Here is a 20,697-nt window from a genome sequence, read left to right as displayed (position 1 = left end):
TTTGAATGAAACAAAGCTTCTCATAAGGAGAACTGTGAGTCATTTACTTCTCCCACTCATGATGCAGACAGTCTCCCTGTCTGGTCTCCCAAAAATATGCCATGAGACAAAGGATTTCATTTTGGATGGTGCAAGTACAGAGATATCAAAACTGCACAAATATATCTCAAGTATCTCGTACAAGAAAACAAAAATATATATCACAAGTCATTTTCTTTTCCAATGTCTTTTAAAAATGATGTTAAACCACAGCACCAGCATAGAAAACTCCTCAGAACTAGGATGAAGAAACAAATGGTAAACTATGGCAGTGGGCGGAAAAATTAATGGGATCCCACACTTTCACTGCAACCAGTGCCATAAATTACAGAACTGCTCAAGTGCCTTTAAGGGGAGTGTGCTGTAGCTTAAAGGTTTCAATGACAATTTTACCCACCTATAGCTGAATTCCTTTTTTTTCCCCCCAAGGATACATTTTGTTCCTGTTTGTTGCAAGCAAAGCACAAAATGGCTGAATTTCAGTGACTGATAAGGAAGAGTGCTCCATGTGTACATGGGGAAGCTTATAACATATTCTAAAGAGAGTTCTAATTCAGGAGAAAATATTTGAACAGATTATGCTATTAACAGAAAAGGTAAACTATTTTAACATGGCTGAAATAAGAGATACAAGGTCGTCTGAATTTTGAAGGTATTCCTGTTCAAAATAAGTATTTTCTTCCCATTCTTTTGATAGGCAAATTAAATATCTGCTGTATAACCTGCTAGGTTCTTAGTTTTAATTCAAATTCTACATTTTTAAAAAAGTATGTGAGCAATAAATAATTTTATATAGGAGACATTTTTGAGTATCTCCACCTTCAATCCCAGAAGATCCCCTTAATGAGTTTCCCCACTTATTTTCTGGTCCCGAAGTCTTCAGCACATTTTTCCAATACCCAAAATTACTCCTGGGCTTCAAAAGAAAGGACAAAAAAAAAAAAAAAAAAAAAAAAAGCCCTGCCCAAAAAGGAACCCCGCAACACCTAATTTAAGCCAATTAAAACAATCCCAGGGATTTTCTGACTCAGACTTTCTCCGGTTTGGCCGGGCTGAGGAGCAGCACTGGCTGCCAGCGGCGTGGCAGCGGGCCAGGAGCTGGGCGTGCTGCTGGAGACCCCGCGCCTTTGAAGCCAGAGAACTGTGTGGTCCCCGGGCATCCCGGAGCTCCCCCAGAACGGGGAATTAGTGTGGCACTACTTTTATGGCCTGGATTATTGTAAGGTAAACAGAGGCCGGTTGAACAGTGAAGGTTTCCATTCTCAGTGTCAGGAGTTTATTTCATTATTTAAAGCTTTAACGAACACTTTATATAATGAAAGCAATCCTTGCCATTTTTGGAATTTTATGGCTGTTAGGACCCTTCATAATGTTGTTTTCCTTCCTTTATTGCTTTATAAGGCTTATGGGGCACCCTTGAAGTGTATATCCTTTCTGCAGCTGCTGGAAGCTCATCTTTCATCTCTCCTCTGGCTTTCCTGTTGCCTACGAGGCATTTGCCTGTTCTAGTTATTCTCCCTGTCTCTAACACAAACGGTGCAGAGTCAGATCTTGCTCAAGATAAAAATAAAATACAATTCTGAAAAGTATGCCTAAGGAAACATTCCTGATAAATGTTATTTAATAGACAGGCTTTATATTTCAAGTTAGAAGTGTTCCCTACAGAAAGATAATTACAGCAGTAATTCCACTTATCATTATTTAGAATTTACAGTTCAGAGCAAATCAGACATTTCCATAAATGCTGCGCTGAGTACTGCAAATTTGCGTCCTGATTTTTTCACAGCCCTAAAAATGTCTTGGAAAAAAAATACAAGAGGAGGAGAAGGAATCCTAAAGGAGGAACATATAAAATAGATGTATGAAACAAAATTGAGAATACATTATCCAAACCAGACTGTATGCATATTTGCTCCTCTGGGTAGAAAAATATATCCAGGTTTTCCAAAAGGAAAAACCTGTAATATCTAAGTAAAATGATAAAATTCATTGTTAAGGAAATTTCTTATTTTTGCCACTTCTCTAGGAAGCATCCTATATAATAACTCTCCTCTTTGAAATCTTGTACTTTTAACCATTTTTTCACTACTTTGGACATCACTAAGTTTAACCAAAAAGTCCACATGGATTAATCTTCTTGGAAGAGAATGCAAATCTTCCAAAATCAACAGATTTCTAAATCCTTCATCTGTAATTTAGTTTTCAGTATTTGGATGCACCACAGAATGACTGCAGATCTCTTCCCAAATTTCAATTCAGAACACAAATCTGGAACTCCTATTTTCATATGCTGGGAAAAAAATAAAAGAATGGTATTTCCCTGATACACTGCAGCATTCTCCCTTTAGACTTGGGTTCACCATAAAGCTTTGGTGTTTGATATTAGTTATGCTAGTCAATAATAGAAGTGATTCTATCTAAAATATCTTAAATAATGTTATTTTACCCTAATGTGGGTTAAAGACATTACGCTGATTTTAAAAATAGGTATTTAGAGCAGTTGTACTGTAGTATTAGAATGCCAAAATGTCCAGATCTCTTCCCACAGTTTTTGTAAAAATAGAACCTCTTCTGGGGAAAAAAAAAAAACCTCTTCATGCAAATGCAAATTTCCACATACTTTGACAGCTGGATGCAAGGACAGAAAAGCCCAGATTTCTTAACTACCATGAGGAAACTAAAGCAGGAATACTCCTTTTCAAACAATTAGAAGGCCACTAATGGTTGTGGAAGAATATTGAGGAGTTTTAAGCAGTTGTGAACAGGGACTTGAATTACCATGACAACTATGCTGAGTGACCATAATGTCTTTAAAAATGTATCACTTGGGAGATCATTGAGCTCAATAATCTGGTTTTTACAATTTTAGTACACCATGTTTTCTTACATGACACTTAAGACTTTGAGGAATTTTAAAAAAAGAGTAATTCTTTATGAAGGGAACATAAATGTCTTCCATGACAATACTCACACTTCTTCCTTTAAATTATGGTGCTTAATTACTAAATCCTGTACATGTTATTTCCTACTGCTTTCAATTCAACACCCTCGATCACAAAACCACAAACACCTGCTATACCCATCACCTGCTTTCCTATTTCCAACAGCTGAGACCCAACTCTATCACAAGTTCAAAGTGCCCACGGCTAATTAATGTGAACCATGCTATGTGACTTCTCCAGGCATCTCCAAATTCTTACAAGGAAGTCTCCCAACAACCTAACCCGCATCTCTGTTACCTCCATTCCAGTCCCCAGTAACTCCAGTTCTTTTTTCAAGCTTTCCAACAAGAGTAAAATAACTCATTTCCTTCAAAAAACCCCCAAACCCTGAAGTATAGAACATATTCATTTTAAAAGCATCCAAAAGGGAACGACCTCCTCAGACACCCAGTCCAGCATCCTGCTTTGCAAGAACAGCAGATCAAAGTGAACACCCTTGCTCTGAGTGATTAGCGCTCTAGCAACAACACTGAGTAGTTACTCACATCCTCTCTGTCTCAGCAGATTTTTAACTATTCTGTGCAAAATAAAACTACTTCATTTAGAGTTCCCTTCCTAGAATGCCCATGGAAAAGATGGTTATCGATGGATTTACTTAAGAGGTGAGATGTTGCTTCAGATCTCATCTGGAGGAGAAAGGAAGTTTAGTTTTACATGCTCTTACACGTGCTCTTATACATGAAGGCAGTTTTATTTTGTGAGACAGGCTGGAGATGGTGCAAAGCATTGAATAAATCACATAAATTTTAAAAAAACCAACACATCTTTCTACAGCATTTCTTCTTGGCTTTGAATTATGTTCTTGTTAAGATGGCTGCAGTGGACCCTTTTTATTTTACCTGGGAACACAGGTTTCACTAAGCAGAAGAGCACTTGCAACTTGCACACAGTAAGAGGTTGCACTCAGGTACATTTTATGAATCTAATCAGCATTCTCTGACCCATTTCCCACAGTCCAAATAACCCAAAACAGGTAGAAAATTGTGTTACTCTTCTTCCATCTCTCACACAGTTGAAAAGTAATTCTGCTAATACTGCTAGACACAGCAGTACACACATACTGATGCTGTCTTTCCAAGAAAATCTGTTCATAATTTTGAGCCTCAGATTTCACTTCAGCACAGCAGACACCAACTCCAAAGCATATAATATGAATTTTACTTCTGTCCCACTGAAAGTCAGTGGCAACAAGACCACAGAGGCTGCTTGCAGAATAAACAGAGCAACCTGAAAGTGATGCCTCCCCTGAAGAAGCACTGTGGAGGGAAAGACTGTATTTTTATTCATAAACCTCACTGCTCACTTTCACTTGAAGAAAAACTGACCTCCCATTTTACTAACCTTATCCTTCAGGAGGTCTTAAAAGGTGTCAGACAAGTACATGGCAGCTTCTGGGTCACTGAGTCCAGTTCCCTGTACTAGAGAAGAGCATGTCAAACACTCTCAGGAAAGAATTGACTTTCATTTGGAACTAAATTCAGCTATACTCCTTCTTTTTTATTCCAAAATATTTTATATCCTCTTTACCTTTTTTGATATTTTTTCACAGATCTGCATCTTTTCAACTTGAAATAATTCTTTTTTATTTAACCCTTTACCACAGGCTTTCTTGGCCCCCTGATAGACAAATTTCATTTGTCTAAAAAAAAGTAAACTACCTTAATAAAGGAAGAGATCAGGCCAGTGTCATATAACAACTATCAAAGATAATTCACATTGTGTTTTATCAAGTTTAAATTTACCTCCCTATCTTTCATTTTTGTTTTTAGCATTCCAGCACTGATTTTATCTAGTTGCCTATTTCAGCAAATTTTTCTTCCGTTGTTATTAATATATAATAAACACTACCCAAACTGTTTCTAAAAAGATAAAGGCTTTACAAACTGCACAGTTCCTGGAAGTATTTATTTTCCTACTAACATGAGAAAGCTAAACATTCACTGCAATTAATTTGCAATTCAAAGAAAACTCAGTTCAGATTTTTAACCTGAAAACTAAAGAAGATGTATACAGAGCAAATTGATCTTCCTCCAAATATAAACATTAGAATCAGCCTGTCGTGGTAATGCAGAGTAAATGAAATCTGCCTCTGGTCTCAAGAAATCAAAAAATTAATCCTTATTTTACAACCTGCAAATGTAATTTAGGCTGATATGTTAAAATACATTTTGTTGACAGCATATTTGATCCAACAGCCAGATACAACAAAACGAGCAGCTATTTAAAGGCCTTTGCAATACATGAACTGCAATACTTGTTAATAAGATACGCAGATCACTTCATCTTTTCTGTGTAAAAAACTACATCTGAAAACTGTCACTAACATAAACCAAAGTAATGAAATTCCAGTTTTAAAAGAAATAACCTAAGATGCATTCATGTCATTTTTCCACTTTGTTCCACAAGGACCTCAAATAGCAAGATGAATTAACATCATCTGATTACTCAACTCAATTCCAAGCATGTTACTAAAAGAACAGAAAAGCCCAAAAAGCATCTCGCTGTTCTTCTGTTATGTGGGCAAAGTGTTTATGAAGCACTGGAAATATGCATCCTTTTGACTCAAGGACTCCTGTTACCCAAAGGCTGACTCAGATCCTACTCTCTAAAGTCTGCAAAACAACTTGAAAGGAAAAGTAGTTGCATATCTTCAATTACCTCAAGACACAATCAATGCCCCTGTTCTGCACAGGTTTCACAATATTTTACAATTCCATTTTTTCCCTGCTGTAGCACCTCTGAAGGCTCCTAAAGGTCTGTGACATTATTACAGACCTAATGTGACAGCTCATACTGATGTTAGCACAAAGCAGCTGTTCTCATAGGAGGCAATACCCTCCAGTGCCTGTGAAATATGGCAGTTGGAAAACTGCAAGTTGCTGCTAGGTTTGAGGCACACACTTCCATGCAGCTGGAAAATCAGATCTCCGTACTCTCATCCTTCTTATTTTTCTCCATTTCCAGCTTACAACTACTCTTGATCAAGATATGGAAATTTGCTGTGGTAAGCCAGATGTGCAAACATTTTCTTTTCTTCCTCAGTTCTGAGTTCATGATTTATTTCATACGTTAATGAGGTTCTTCTGTGATTTCTGTAGCCTTTTTTCTCAGATTTCAAAAATAATAAAGTATTTCAACCCAAAAGAAGCTACTGATTTCACGTCTTTGTTTCATTCTTTCCTGCAAGATAGAATACTTTTCAAAAAGAAGTTGGAATTAAATCATAACTATACTTAATAAAATAAAAGCAAGCAAAATTTTACTGAGTAGGGCTCATTTTCACCTGTACTAGAAGCCAAAACCAGCAATGCCTTTCTAACAGGCAGGTGTTAGCAAAGGCCATTTCCCACGATGACAAATTTCAGCACTTGAGTTTGGCTTTCATGGACAGGGCTGGTGGTTTAGAAGTACAAGTTCTTGAGAAAGCCCATGAATGACTGTTTGTACCAGTATGTCAGAACAGACACTCTTCTGCTGTTGTTTTTCAATTGTCACGGGGTGACAGCTAACTAATTATTATCACAAATATTTGTTAATTCACTGTTTTGCAGGAATTCCCCTTTGTGGCTTACTTCATTTTGTGGATCAGTAGGTAAATCAGGAAACATTCCAGCCTGAGGACCAAAGGAACAAAACAACACACCTTACAAAACCCAGCAGTCCATTTGCCTTTACATTTATAATAAAGCTATACTTTAGAAGTGCCAATAAAGATTACTTAACATGCAGAAAAGCAACAAGAGACCTCATTTAATACTCTGTTATTAAGTCCTAGCTGGAAAATAAGACCAGCAGAGCCTGGGAAGGTAGCCATATTTTAAGAAATTAAGAAATCAGGAATTAAGGTAGGATTTACAACCTCTTGTAAATATCCATAAAATACTGACTTTTCAGCATAATTCAGACAGCACACACACATAGATTGTTTGGGAGGGAAGTGCATGTGACCAGCATACACACAACAGCTATCAGCCTTTGACCTTGTACACTGCAACCCAAGACCCTCTTTCCTGCAGCTCTCTCCTCAGACATCTGATTGGCCCCCAAAATGCTGCTGGTCCAAGTGCCCAGCGTGGGTGGACAACTGTCCACTTAAACCAAATAAAGTCACATAAGAAGTATCAGCTGAAGGTGTACCTTTGCTTGCCATCCTATACAAGCAAATCCACATATCAAACAGACTGCCTCTGACTGTAAGTCCTCATCAGCAGAGGAAAACATCAGTCAGAGCAGCTGGTGGACCAGGTTATGCTTAAGAAATGACTTGATAAACCTGACACACTAGGCACAAACCATGCTTTAATTTTCTCCTGCTTACTTCTTACCCAGGCTTGATATTTTACTCATTCATCTCTTCTTTCCAGTGGACTCTGATACTGTAACGCTGTGGCAGAATCACGTTTTCAGTGATCTTCATTCTTATTTTCATTCATTTCTGCCTTGCAAATAATCAGCTGCCTGGCTCTGCTTTCAGGTTGTGGGTGTCCATGACTGGGTGCCCACGCACTACCTCAGCACTTGGCCACCCTCACTTGGACCTATTGACCTTAGAACTGCACTGCAAAGGTCTTTATTCACCCCTTTGCTGTTTAATGCTCACAAGGCTTATCAACTTTTTTTGATGTACATTTATTAATCATCTGCAATCTCAGATACTGCTCATCCTAACATCGTCCTGGATCAGCTAAGTTCAGCTAAAGGCTTTCCATGACTGAGGCTGACATCTGAAAACCTGTACATGTAAGATGGAAAGATACAGTATCTTTGTGTCTTCCTGAAGACAACCAATGGCTTTTGCCAATTCTCTAATAACATCATGCTTTGGATGTCTGAAGAGGTAGTTATTAATTTTTATGGTTGGAAGAGTGTAAGAAACACAGGAATGATCACACTGGATCCCATCCAGTGTCAGAAACAGAGGAAGGGTCACACTGGATCCCTTCCAATGCTCTTTAATGTCTTTCAGCACATACAGTCACTTAAAGGACATAGTAAGGTAAAAAAGTTTGAAACAGAAAATGTAAATAATCTATCCTCCTTCTCCTCACAGTGTCATTAGATGAAAAGCTCTTAGAGACTGACCTAAACCTCAGAATGCGACATTGCAAAAAACCACTGTCACAGCTCAGAGTACTTTTTGCCTCCCAAAGAAAACTGGAATCTTGTTTTGAACCTTGCTGAAGTCTTGGCTGAAGTCTTGGCCTCAATAAGTTTCAATGAAGAATTAATTCCACAATGTAATTACACTCAGTGTGAATTTGCCAACTTCTAAGTTAATTAAATATCCCCCTACCCTCTGCCATGAAAAGTTCATGACATACCTTCTCTGCAGCGTTCATTATTTAACACGCTTTTGTCAGTTCCTTCTCATTTGGCTCATTGCAAGGTAATTAATTCCAGATTTTCAAGACTCTTCGGATACAGGTTTTTTCCATGCCGTTCATCATTCCTGCCCCGCTACCACAGTCACAGCCAGTTCACCCATGGGTAAGGCAAGACAGTTGGTAACGAAGGGAGAAACACTTGGATCATGCTCCAACACTGGGCTTCCCAATGCTCCCAGTCCAAGACTCCCAGCTGCCAGTTCTGTGCAGCGCTGTCCAGATACCCCAACTACCAACACACGTTCACATCTCTCTTCCAACCCAACTCTTTCCACCTAAAAAACCTCTTGAACACAAACCTTTATCCCAGAGTGAGTTTTTACAACATATTAACAGCTCCCAAAAGTAGAGATTAGCTACATTAAACTGAGGAAACTTGACAGATCTGATTTTACCGTAAGGTTTAAACTCAAGTGGTCCAAGGTCAGAGGTTTAAAAGAAAAATAAAAATTATTCACCCTGACACACATATCCCACACAGAACATGTTTGGAGTACTTCATACATCCAAATAAAAAAAATTAAAATATTATATACATTATTTATTTCTATATTACATATAATTCTATGTTACTAAAAGCTTTCCTTATAATGCTTTGCAATTTTAGTACCATCAATCATTATGTTGTCATCAGGACTGAGTTTTTCTGCTGGTTGGTTGGGGTTTTTTCTGCTTTATATTTCCTCTCTTTTTTCCTCGGCTGCCTAGTTACTTACTGTTGTAAAACTCACATTTTCTTCTGGACAGCACAACTTCTTTGGATCTTTCCAGCCAAACATTATGCTACTCCAAAATGCTCTCTGGATTGAAGCAGAAAGGTTTGAACATCCACTCCAGGCTAAACCTATCTTATTTGAAAACAGTAAACCCAGGAGAATAAGAGGATTGAAGAGATTATTAAGTCAAAGACATATTTTTGCTTCCTTCAAGTTAGAATGAAGACTTTAGTTAATAAAAGAATCCTTTTTCCACTTGTTTCTTGTTAGGATTCTGTTCCAAATCTTTCAACAAGAAAAATAACATTGCATGCACCACACTCTGACTAACCCCTTCCCCATAACTTCTCTCCAAAAAGCGGTTAAGGTAGTGGTAATGTAAAAATACTTCTAAATACCTTTTCTTTATTTCTTTGAAATTATATATATATGTCTGTGTGAAATCTGTAACCTGGAGGAATAAATTCCTGAAATCCCTAAAGTCCTTTATTTTTCAACTTGCATTTGCACTGGTATTTAAGCATTTGCCTTATGTAAAGGTTTCTGACACTCCTTTTGCACAAAATTATGATACAACATAAAACCACTAACTCCTTGGACTCATAAATTCTGCAAGAGTTTGAAATACAAGAGCATACTAAAGCTGTAACTTGGATTGTGCTTATATATATACTGCAGGCATGTCCAGGTAAGACTGGATGATGCTTAGAAAAAGCTGCACTAATTCAGGAGTGGCTCTGTAGGTATCTTTACTTACCAGTGGGCCACTGCTGGTAATAGTTGAGTAAGGGAAGGAGCACGAACAACCAGGATTCAAGTCAAAATTTAAAGAAAAATACATACTGATTACAACTGGTTTTATTAGGTTAAGTTCCCATCTGCCAAAAGAGCTTCTATAAAGCTAACAGCTCCTGGGAACAAACAGTGAAATGTCTTCTACATTATATTAATTTACAAAACTGACTTCTTCAGACTCAGAAACCATCACTGTGTAGTGCTGACCTGTTCTGTAGTTTCAGGTGCATTACTTGAGCCATATTAGGGCCCACAGAGCCTGGAAGAGCACTTTTCTCTGCAGCTTCTAAGTACCACTGGAATATAAATAATGCATAATAACAAACAGTGCATTTGTACCTCCACTATGAAAAAACACTCGCCCTGAATTTTATAAATCAGTCTGTGTATACATTTTTACTCTTTAACCTCTACAAGCTGTATGTCAGACAGCCCCTTTAAAAATCACAAGTTTTTGCAAAGTCAGGCACTGCATTAATGCTTTATTTCAGAAGTTACACTCTGCATACATATGTATGAAGAAATTACGGGGGGAAAAAAGCAGCTCAGCTTATTTGTCTTTTGGTCACCTAATCAAAAAGGTGATTGGATTCATTTTTGCAATATCAATGAAGTCACTGGAGAGCAATCACAACTTTTTTCCATGTGAGAGATGAATGACCTTCGCCATGGCCATAACAAAAGACAAACCCGTGTTTCTTCCAGGTGCACCAAGGCCACGATTCACTTCTGCTTGTACATGTAGGGAATATCAGATGTACTGCAGCAGCACTTGCTTCCTTCCCACTCCCAGAGCATATCAAGAGGCTTACTTAATTTCTTTCATAGCAGACCAAGAGGACACCAGCTAGGAAAATACGTGAGATATTAAGGGTGCTTGCTATGCATGATTAGAAGTGGATACAGCAAGGTATTCTTCATTTCCCAAGGGAAATCACTGCCCTAATGCAGCCAAAGTGTTTAACGCTACAACTGAAGATTACAGAGTGGGACACAGGCCTTGGCTGAAATATATAAAATGCAAACGTGCCTCCCTGAAATTCAGTTCAGCAATTTTGTTCACCACAGATCTGTCTGAACCTCGCTACTGCCTTTCCTCATCCAAAATGTTGTTTGATACTTTCCTTGTCATTTCGTGAACTGTCTTTCCCATCAGAGTAAATTCAACGCACTTTCTTCAGGACTATACCACCCACAACTTTACAGAGTCCTCCCCTCTTGACCTTATCTCTTCGTCCTACAGAAAATGGCACTGCTGGCTTTTATCTAAGAATTTGCCATGTCACTGCTGGAGCCTTCCTGGATCCCATAGATGTTATTACTATGACAACACAGAAGGTGGACTTCCACATCCAAACTTGTAGGCAAGCACTGCTTTCAACCACGAGGTTTTCACACAGAGCTGAACCTCAGCAACCTGACTGCCTTGTGACCCATTCTCCCCTTCATTTGGCCTCCTAAAGCAGGAACTTTGGCTGTTCTCTCCCCTCAGCCTCTTACTGCAGGACATGGCTGATCCACTGGTGGATCTTCAGCCATGGATTCAACAGGTATTGCTCCCATCAAGTGTGTTTGTACAGTTTCCAGCAAATCTACCTGGTAAATCCTAGAAACATCCTTGGGTAAGCAGGCTAATCAAATACCTGGCTACCCTGCCAACACAGGTGTAACAGAATCTGGTAAAACATAAGCCTCCTGCAAAGCTATGGGTTGCACTGGCTACCTGATGAGTGTGGAAAGTAATAGAATAATGGATTATATTCTTTTTCATTGTATATTTATTTAAATAAGAAGTATATCAATACATAATCAATTCATACATTAGTTATAATAACTGGAAATAAGTAAAATAATAATGGAAAGTCTCTGGTACAGTTGTCAGATATTGAGCAAGTCTAAAATATAGAGTCATAGTAAACTTAAAAATGGAATAAAACTACCTTGTGTTCTAGAGAAGGGAGGGAAGGTGGGACATGGGGGACCTAGATGTAATCTTGGCACCCAAATGGCATTTGAAATACCTAGAGCTCCTCCTTTTAACATCAACCTGACCTCTTTTAGCTCTACAGGCAGAAAACCTTCAGCCTACTCCCACTGTACTCTGGGCCCTGCTGAGACATTAAGACATTAAGAGCAGAACTCTGGTGCTGCTCCCTTCTTAAATACAAGAAACAAGGGTCAAGACACAGGATGAAGTCTTTGGTTCTGGCTGATAAAAATGAGCTGCATGGGTAGAGAGCTCAGGAGAGCAAAGGAGATGGATTGTAGATTGTGAACCTCAGCAAACAACACTTTTCGTGTTTGTTCATGAAAATTCAAGAGGTTGCAAAGCAGTGTTACATTGGACAACATGCAGGCTGCCTGTGTTCTCATTTATACAAACCTAATTTAGTATTACATTTCCTCTTCTTTCAGCCACAGTCTCTGTTTCTTACAAGCAGCAATCCCAGTATGGACTCCAAAAAAAAAAGCCTCTGAAAGCTCAGCTTTCTGAATACTGTTGTGGAGTTACTTGCATCTGTAATTTGCTCCCACAGAAATAATTCTCAAATGCTTGGAAAATGTGACTTAATTTTGTGATGTGAATGAGTTTTCCTGTGTAAATCTCTCTATACAATTTTATGTTATTCTTTCTAAAAAACAGAAACTACTACTGCATTCTGATTCCAGTTTCAGAGTGAATACTGAGATTTATACCCCAAATTTTACCACAGAGTATCACAAGGGAACAGCTCAAACTTTTCCTCCCACATTTCCTAACAACAGAAGTGTTTTGTCCACTTTCCATTCAGCATTTAAGATAGATGCACTTACTAAACACAGGATAAAGTAAATTAAACACTAAGTAATGAAAATATATTTCCACATATTTCACAAATCCATGTATGAAACCCTTGGTAATTAAAGCAGAAGATTTTGGCATGTTACTCATCACAATTTTATCTCATAAGAAGAAAAATAAGGAAGATGATTTACCCCCAAACTCTCTGGCATCCAATCACAGGTAAACTGATGGCAAATCAGCCATCAACATAAAGTTCTTTTAGTTACTCCAGAAAAAGAAGAGAGAAGTTCGGGAGGGGGGAAGCATTCTTTAAGGAGGGAACTACACTACAAATAATTATATATATTTATTTCAGAAAGAAAGTAACACCACAGAAGGACAATTTTACAAAGCAACAGTCTGAGATTTTGCCTTCCTAAAGCAACTAACACAGGAAGTATTTGCCCCGTGTTTGGATTTGCATGCATATAGAGGTCCTGCTATGTGGTACGGGGATGGAACTTGAATGAAATTGTTTCTCAAAGCACATAACACCCAATATTGAAAAAGCCCTCGAAATTAAATGCTCCACACATGCATCCACCCACCTACCATTCAGATGGAGTGTTTGATATGCAGTAGCCCTTGTCTCCTTCAGTTTGAGGCCACAGGGCAGGATCATTTTATTGCTGTTCTGTATAAGACAGTGGCAATATCCCATTGCAAATGTTTCCATGTAAAGTAATGAGTGATTATCAACAGCATCATGGCACAAAATCCTTTTGTTATACTTATTTAAGTACATGAAGAAATAAAATAAGTGTGACTTGCCAAAAGTCATGTAGGCAGCCCATGGCAGTGATGAGAACTGAATGCAGATCTCCAGGTAGTTTATTACCCATAATATTACACTGCCCTTCAAAAACAAGTAGAAAATTCTTAAGAACATGATGTTTTTCTTCCCTTCTGATGATTAAATAGATTCTGTATTCCCCTTTTCTTGCTTTCATAGGTCACCAGGCTATGTAAACAGCTTATTCCATATGTGCAAAAAAGGTGGTTTAAAAAAACACCTTCACTTTGGCTGGACTGAGACTGTACATCTCTTTAAGTATAGAGGCTGATGATTCCTTGGGCCCCCCGATTATCTTTAAAATCTACATGATCATTTTGATTAATATCTGACAATGCTCTTCTGTAGTCCTCGCAAGGTTAGTTGCATATCATTACTAGCTCACTCGTGTTTTTGCCCAGCAAAAGCTATAGGAGCAAATTCATTCATGATAGAGATCCATGTATTCTCTGAAGAAAAGAAGAAAGGACCTGTCCTTTCTCTCTCTTTCTTTTCCCCTCTGTCCCAAGAGGTTGCATTCAAACGTCTCCTTCATAGAGAGTAATGTTAAATATTGAGCTGTGGTAAACATCACAGTCAGGCAAAAGTACATTAAAACAACACGAAAAATCATCTCTTTTAATCTCTTTCATATAATAAAGTACCTACTACAATGCAAGAAGAGAAAAATGTGTGAATTATTTGGATTAAGCCTATGAAATGCAATTGGAAATAACCAGAAGCCAAAATCAAACAGACAGTAGGAATCATCAGGACAGAATGGAAAACCTCATCCCTACAACATCATATAAATTCATGGTGAGCCCCATCCTGCACTGCACTTAGTGGCTGTCACCTCAACTTACAGAGGATGTATCAGGGAGTTAGTGAGGGTGAACAGAGCTGTTGAAACACTTCTGTATATATTGAAAGTCTACGAATGCATGTTCCCTTTAGGAGACATCACAGATTTCTAGATAATCATGAATAGCAGATAAATGGTGATACGATGGTTTCCTATAGGAGCGGTGGCTCGTATTCTCCTTAAAATGGATAAAGATCAACTACAGTCAACCAGGGAGTCTCACTGAGAAGCCTGCAGCCCCCAGCAGATACCAACTGAATCACTGCTAAGTGGATCTCAGGAACTATTTGGAGTGCAAGAGAAGGTTGTCACCTGGGGCCTCTTCCATCATCTCTCCTTATCAGTCAGCATGTGTGAGGTCAATGGCAAAAAAAAAAGAGTCATGTGGCTACATGGACACTGATGTCAAACTGCCAGGACACAGTTTAAGAAGGAGAAGGAACAAACAGCAGTCTGTTTTCTCTAGGTTTTCTCCATGAGGAAATAATTTCTCCCCTTTCCTTGGAGATGATGTAATTCAATCTTCCAGTCTCCCAAGAAGTGGGAAGTTGAAGGGACATGTGTCATTTTGGGCACAGTTGTTTCACTAAGCAAGTAGGCAAATCATATGAATTGGCACAGGAATTCCTGATACATTTGTGATTTGTTTTTATGCATGTAAATCATTAGCATGGGTATTTTTGGCAAATGAAGGACAATATAAATTAAATTAAATACTAATCACACATTATATCTGCAACCTAAACTAGTAAGTATGTTCATTCTATACATAACATATTCTTGAAGCTGCAGGATACTAATTTAAAAGACAAGCAATTCAAAGCTTCCTTGGTTGACACTGCAGGTAATGAGATTTTTTTCTCCCTGACATCTTGTGTTTCATCTTACCTCATAACTAAATTATTTAGTGTATTTTTAAATATATATATAAGCATTCTAAACACTGAGCTGTGTATGACCTACTTATTTTGAGTTTTCAATTAAAAAAATAGATATTCACGGAAAAAATATTTCCTACGCAATTGTCGACGAAGGAAGTTGATTTAATGCATGAAACAAAGACTTGTGAAGGTGAGACACACGCACCAGTAAGCACGAGAAATCTTTTGAACTGCAGTACTAATCCTGAGAAATGAGTTTTCAATTAAAAACCAGCATTTCCCATGTGACTCTACCAGTCACTAAAGCACATGACAGCTTCAGCCGATATCAGCGTGGCGGCTGTGACAGGTCACCCCACAAAGGATGTTGAATGTGCAACTCGTGTATAATTGGCTTGATTGTAGGTATTTGCATGTATATAAAACACAGGCTGATGTGAAGACTTCATCAGCATGAAATGGAGGTGGTTGCATTCTCCATGCATGACCAAAGCTCTGAGGACAGTCAAAGACTTCAATGAAATGAACGCCTTTAACACTTTCACCACCTCTGCTGAGTGCACAAATAGACTGATGGGACAATAATGGAAGGTGAATCATCTGCAGGTTTTATTACTGCTACATATTTACCCTGTCCATGCCTTTCTTCCCTCCCACTAAAACAAAAATAAAAATTAGCTGAGTCAATCATAAAGGATTTTAAGTTTGTTGGAAAATGGACAAAGTGCTTAAATTTCAAGAGGCTTCCAAAAGAACCCCTGAAGTCTGCAGAGGAAGTCTCCGTCCATGGCAGCACCTCTGAAGGCACACCCGTGGTACAGGGAGAATGACCACTCTGGAGGGAAAACCACCCAAAGAACTTGTCAGAAGATTGGAACAAAAAGAAGGAAAAAGAAGTAGTATTTTTACCACCTGTATCAACTTTAGTACCCACTGCATAGTGGGTAACCAGTCTGGAAGACCCTCTCTTCCTCCCTGCTGAACTACAAGAGGGCTCAGGGTTTAAGTCCCATGTTACCTTTGAGACCCCCGGTGGCCTAGTGGTTAGCATGCAGGACTTTCACTGCTGCGACCACGGGTTCGAGTCCCCGGTCTCCTGGCCTGATGGAGGTCGTTAGCCCTGTGTGGCCATCCATCTATGAGAAGGACACTCTAAACAAACCTACGTCCTGAGGACCTCACTGCCATTGTCCAAGCTTGCTTGGCCCCGGCAGATGAACCTTAGGATTAAAGGGTGGGCTCAGTTCAGCGCAGGCTGTGTCTCACCTAAAAAATCCATTGCGCAGGCTGGAAAGGTAAAAAGACCTTTCCCCAAATCTTCGTTCGCGAAGATGGGCCATTATTACCTTTGAAATGCTCACACACAGGATCACTGATAGAAGTAGTCCCATGTCTGATGAAGACAAAGGGTGCTGCTTAAACCAAAAAATCTAGAAAACTGATTAGAATTTATATTGGTTTTTGAACAAGCGACACTGAGGAAGGTACCATTATCCTAAGCATGAGTGCAGAAGGGGCTTCACAACGTACCACTGATTTAGAATACAGCTCTGACAAGGAAAAGGAATTCTTTCCTTGTTGCTTTATACAACCCACCAACATGGCTTTTCCATCTTCTGGAGATCCACAAGCCTTCACATCTCCATGCAAATATACTCCATTCCTGCATATGAAGCACGAGTTCAAGTATCTCTGCATCTGGCTGCCTGTGCCAGTGCTCACATTGTGAGTTGTTGAGGGCAGAACTACTAAAAAAAAATATTTGGAATATTTCTAGAATTTATAGCTTCAATTGATATTGTTTACCAACCTCTTTCATGTTTTACTTGAAGTCATAAAATACAAAGCCACGGGGGTGGGCAACAGAAGTAAAACAAAGACTACAACTATGGCCAAGTTCAAGAGAGTTTGGTTTTGTAAAATGAAGATAAAAACTTAAAAGCAGAGTCATGTGTTTTCTTGTTAAAAAAGTGAGTGATTTACCAGTCTGCACTGGATTTAAGATTTTAACAAAAATATGCCAGAAAGCAGGAACAAGGTTACAGTTAGGAACAATAAAGTTTTTATGTAGGTAAAAGAAAGCTATAAAGCATTACAAAAATACTTGTCTAGAAAATTTAAAATGGAGAGCATGAATTTATCAGATATGATTTCCAGCCTACACTTGAGAAACATACTGGTAAATCATTTCTAAAATGTCTCACCACTAACATCTACCAAGAAACAAAAGGTGAAGCCATGCAAAGGTTTCACATCCTCTCCCTCTGCATGTCTGAATGAAAAGAATGGGGAGTTACTAAAGAAAGACATTTGGGTAAGCAAATAATTAAAATAAGTATTTTAAATAAACTTGCTTGAGTCAATGGTTTCAGAAACGTGAAGTTACATGACACCTCAGAAATTGTTTGACCTCCCTCCATTCCTGTGCAAGACTAAAACAGAAGCTTACAGATTTGGAGTTGTCTCAGAAACATTATTTTGCCCATGTGATTTCTGCCTTTTTATTGCAATGAAAAAAAATTAATCCTTTATCTATTAGATAGGAAAATATCTAATAATAATCAAATAGAAATATTGTAATCTAATAAAATAATCTAACAGAAGAAAGGTGTATAAGTATTTTAGATAGTCATTAACCCTTCTTACAACTGGTTCACTGCAATAAAGTGTTAAAATGGGAACCCATGATGCAATTTTACATGGTGAAGAACTGCACGCCTGCCAGCACCTTCTGCAGACAGAGAGGACCATGGAGTCGAAATTAAGCCTTCCCCACGGTGACAACTGGGGTCTTGTCAAGGGTGAGCCCTCACCAGAGCCCCACACAAAGGCTTTCAAGCGAGCCAGGTAAACATCCATCTGTGCCTTTGCTGCATGCTTGCACATGCCCACGTGGTTGTTCCGTTGGGAATTTAAATTAAATAAGAAGTTTAGTGCACTCTGCCTGTAGAACAGCAGTCTCCAGCAGTGTTTGCAGCGCTGAGTGTCAGAGTCAGGGCATGGGCTGTGGCATGGGGCTGTCCGTGCCAGCTGACAGGCTCTAGCGTGGTGGCAGGGACAGGTGGAATGACAGGGTTCACTCCCACCAGGCACTTGGGACGAGGCACCAAGGTTCTGCTCCCTCAGCACTACCCAGGGGGTACCTGTGCCTTGTGCCAGGGTATCAAACATATACATAAAATTCCTTCCTCATCCTTCAGTCCAGCCCTCATGTTCCCACCTTGTGACTGGGGGAAGAAGACAAACAAACACAGACACAGACAGACACAAATAATCCCACTGTCAGGCCAGGGAGAACCAAAGGAGCCCAAGAGCCACGTGGCAGAAGATGGTCAGCCCTCTCCAGCAGGACAGCCTCTGCTCATGCTGATGTTTGCCAGACAGGCGGTGCCAGAAAGAAGTGAGTACAAATTTACAGTGTTATCATGGAAATTTCCCACAGTAGCTTTTACCACAGGGTAACAATAGGGTCTTATGAGAAATTAAAGCTTATTTGAGCGGGGTGATTTCCAGCTCAGAACACAATGGCCCCCTTCAGCAAAGGCGATGTGTAATTTGCCGTTTTCTGCAACCAGGAAGGATGGTCCTTTCTCCAGAGCCCACATGTAACTGAGGACATGACAGCTGGGGGATGGAAACAGCCCGGCAGGAGTACAAATCTCCCTCCATCATGCATGAGGGGCAACCTCGAGCCACAGGCTCAAGAAACAACAGATTCCGCTTAGAAACAAAGGCGCCTTCATCACCCCAAAACTGATGGCTCCCTGTGACCCAGCGCAGGTTTCTCCCTCCCTGTCACAGAGACAGAGCCCCAGTGTGCCCATTGTTAGCACGACCTTTCCCAAACAGAAGCCCAGTCAACTTGTGGAGTGTCCAGGTCAGCTGCCTTTGCTGAGGGCATGGGGAAAACAAGGAAAACGCCAGCTCCCAGCCACACTGTGAGCGTCTGATGTCACTGGTGGGATTTGGCCAGTGCTGGTCCCTCCCAGCTGCAGCTCTGGGGAGTTGCACCATGGAGAAAAGGTGCAGACATGAGCACGGAGGAGTTGCATAGTGAAGTGAATGAGGATCGCAGCTGCTTCCCTGCAGTGTTGTTTAGAGCCCAGGTGAGGAGAAGAGTAGGAAAACAACATCTTCCCCTTCAAAATCCTCCTTAGAAAAGAATCCCCAACTGTCAGAAATGCCCATTGGAAAATGAGATGATAGAGAACTCTGTGGGCATTGAAATCCAATAACCCAAAGCCTGGGTCATGTTAGAGAAGTCACTCTTTCTCCAGGAGCTGAGATAGGAACTAGGGAATCCACACACACTTTCTCCAATGACTTTTCTGCCCTTTGGCTTTTCCCTGTTCTTTGCACTAGCAAGAACACTCCAAGACTGTCATTTGTATACCAAATAAAGTATATTTGCATGTCTTATATTTGCTTTTATTTTTCCTGGATGGGTTGCCTTTGCTTTCCCCATTTGAGAGGTACCAGAGGCAGGGAAAGGTCAGTGACCTATGGGGCAAGTCCATCAAAGAAGGGGCACGCAGCAAGAAGAGGTGATTGCTTCAATTCAGCTTCCACATACACCAGACATTAATTCAGTAGAATTAAAACTCACGGGAATCCTTATCAACAACAACCAAAACCTCTCTTACATCATTTGGATTGACACTAATGAACTCAAAACTGAGGCAAGGTTAACCAAGGTTTTGCAGTCTTTTTCAGACAGGCCCAAATCTGACTTATTCAAACAGTGCTATGTCCACATTCTGTACTGAAATCATACAGAAGCTGCAAATTTGTGAGAATTTAAATTTGTGTTCGTTCAGTTCCAGAAGGAAACAAAGTAGATGAGCATATATGCAGAGGAAATGCTTAATTTCCAGGTATCCCATAAAGGCCACTTGCCTCTTCAGCTGGCTCTGCTCAGAAGTCCTCATGAACTACCATGACAAATGTCCTGGTATGTGACACAGCCTGCACCAAAGTCTACTTAAAACACCACCTTAAACTCACTTCCAGGTGAAAGGTCCTTTCAATACAGCTCTTGCCTACCAACAAAACCAACAGAAAACAAGTTAACTTGCAGGATAGAAATTTGGAAAGAATACTGACCCAGGCGGGTGTTTGTCAAAGCCGTGTGGAAGCACCAGCAGTGCCAGCGAACAGCGACCTTGACATGCATTATGCACTTGCATCTGCAGTTTAACATGCATGACTTCCACAGAGGTCAGTCATTCAAAGGCAAAACATACAGTGCCTCTGTTCTCCAGTTATTGTTTTGTTGTATAGCATTCACACATAGTACACACCCCACCCCAGAAAAAAATCTCTTCTCCTTTAGCAAGAAGATACTGTGTGGAAGAGAACTGCCATCTTTGGTTCTGTCTTTCAGCTGGGTTATCTACCACTGCAATTTCAAAACTTTATT

General features: G+C 39.6%; 1 protein-coding gene and 1 long non-coding RNA gene across 6 annotated transcripts in view; one reads left to right on the top strand and one right to left on the bottom strand.

Moving 5' to 3' along the window:
- Positions 1-20,697, bottom strand: part of DIP2C (disco interacting protein 2 homolog C) — a 308,236-nt gene that overhangs the window by 148,591 nt on the left and 138,948 nt on the right. The gene's annotated exons all lie outside the window — the stretch shown is intronic.
- LOC113969297 lies at positions 11,297-12,285 on the top strand. The gene is made up of 2 exons (XR_003534817.1): positions 11,297-11,558; positions 11,998-12,285. It is a non-coding gene; the product is annotated as an uncharacterized LOC113969297 (long non-coding RNA).

The sequence above is a fragment of the Neopelma chrysocephalum genome, unplaced genomic scaffold, assembly GCF_003984885.1.
Source record: "Neopelma chrysocephalum unplaced genomic scaffold, ASM398488v2 Primary Assembly neopelma1_72, whole genome shotgun sequence".
NCBI classification, from domain to species: domain Eukaryota; kingdom Metazoa; phylum Chordata; class Aves; order Passeriformes; family Pipridae; genus Neopelma; species Neopelma chrysocephalum.
Note: the sequence above shows the minus strand (reverse complement) of the source record. Positions and strands in the feature narration are given on the sequence as shown.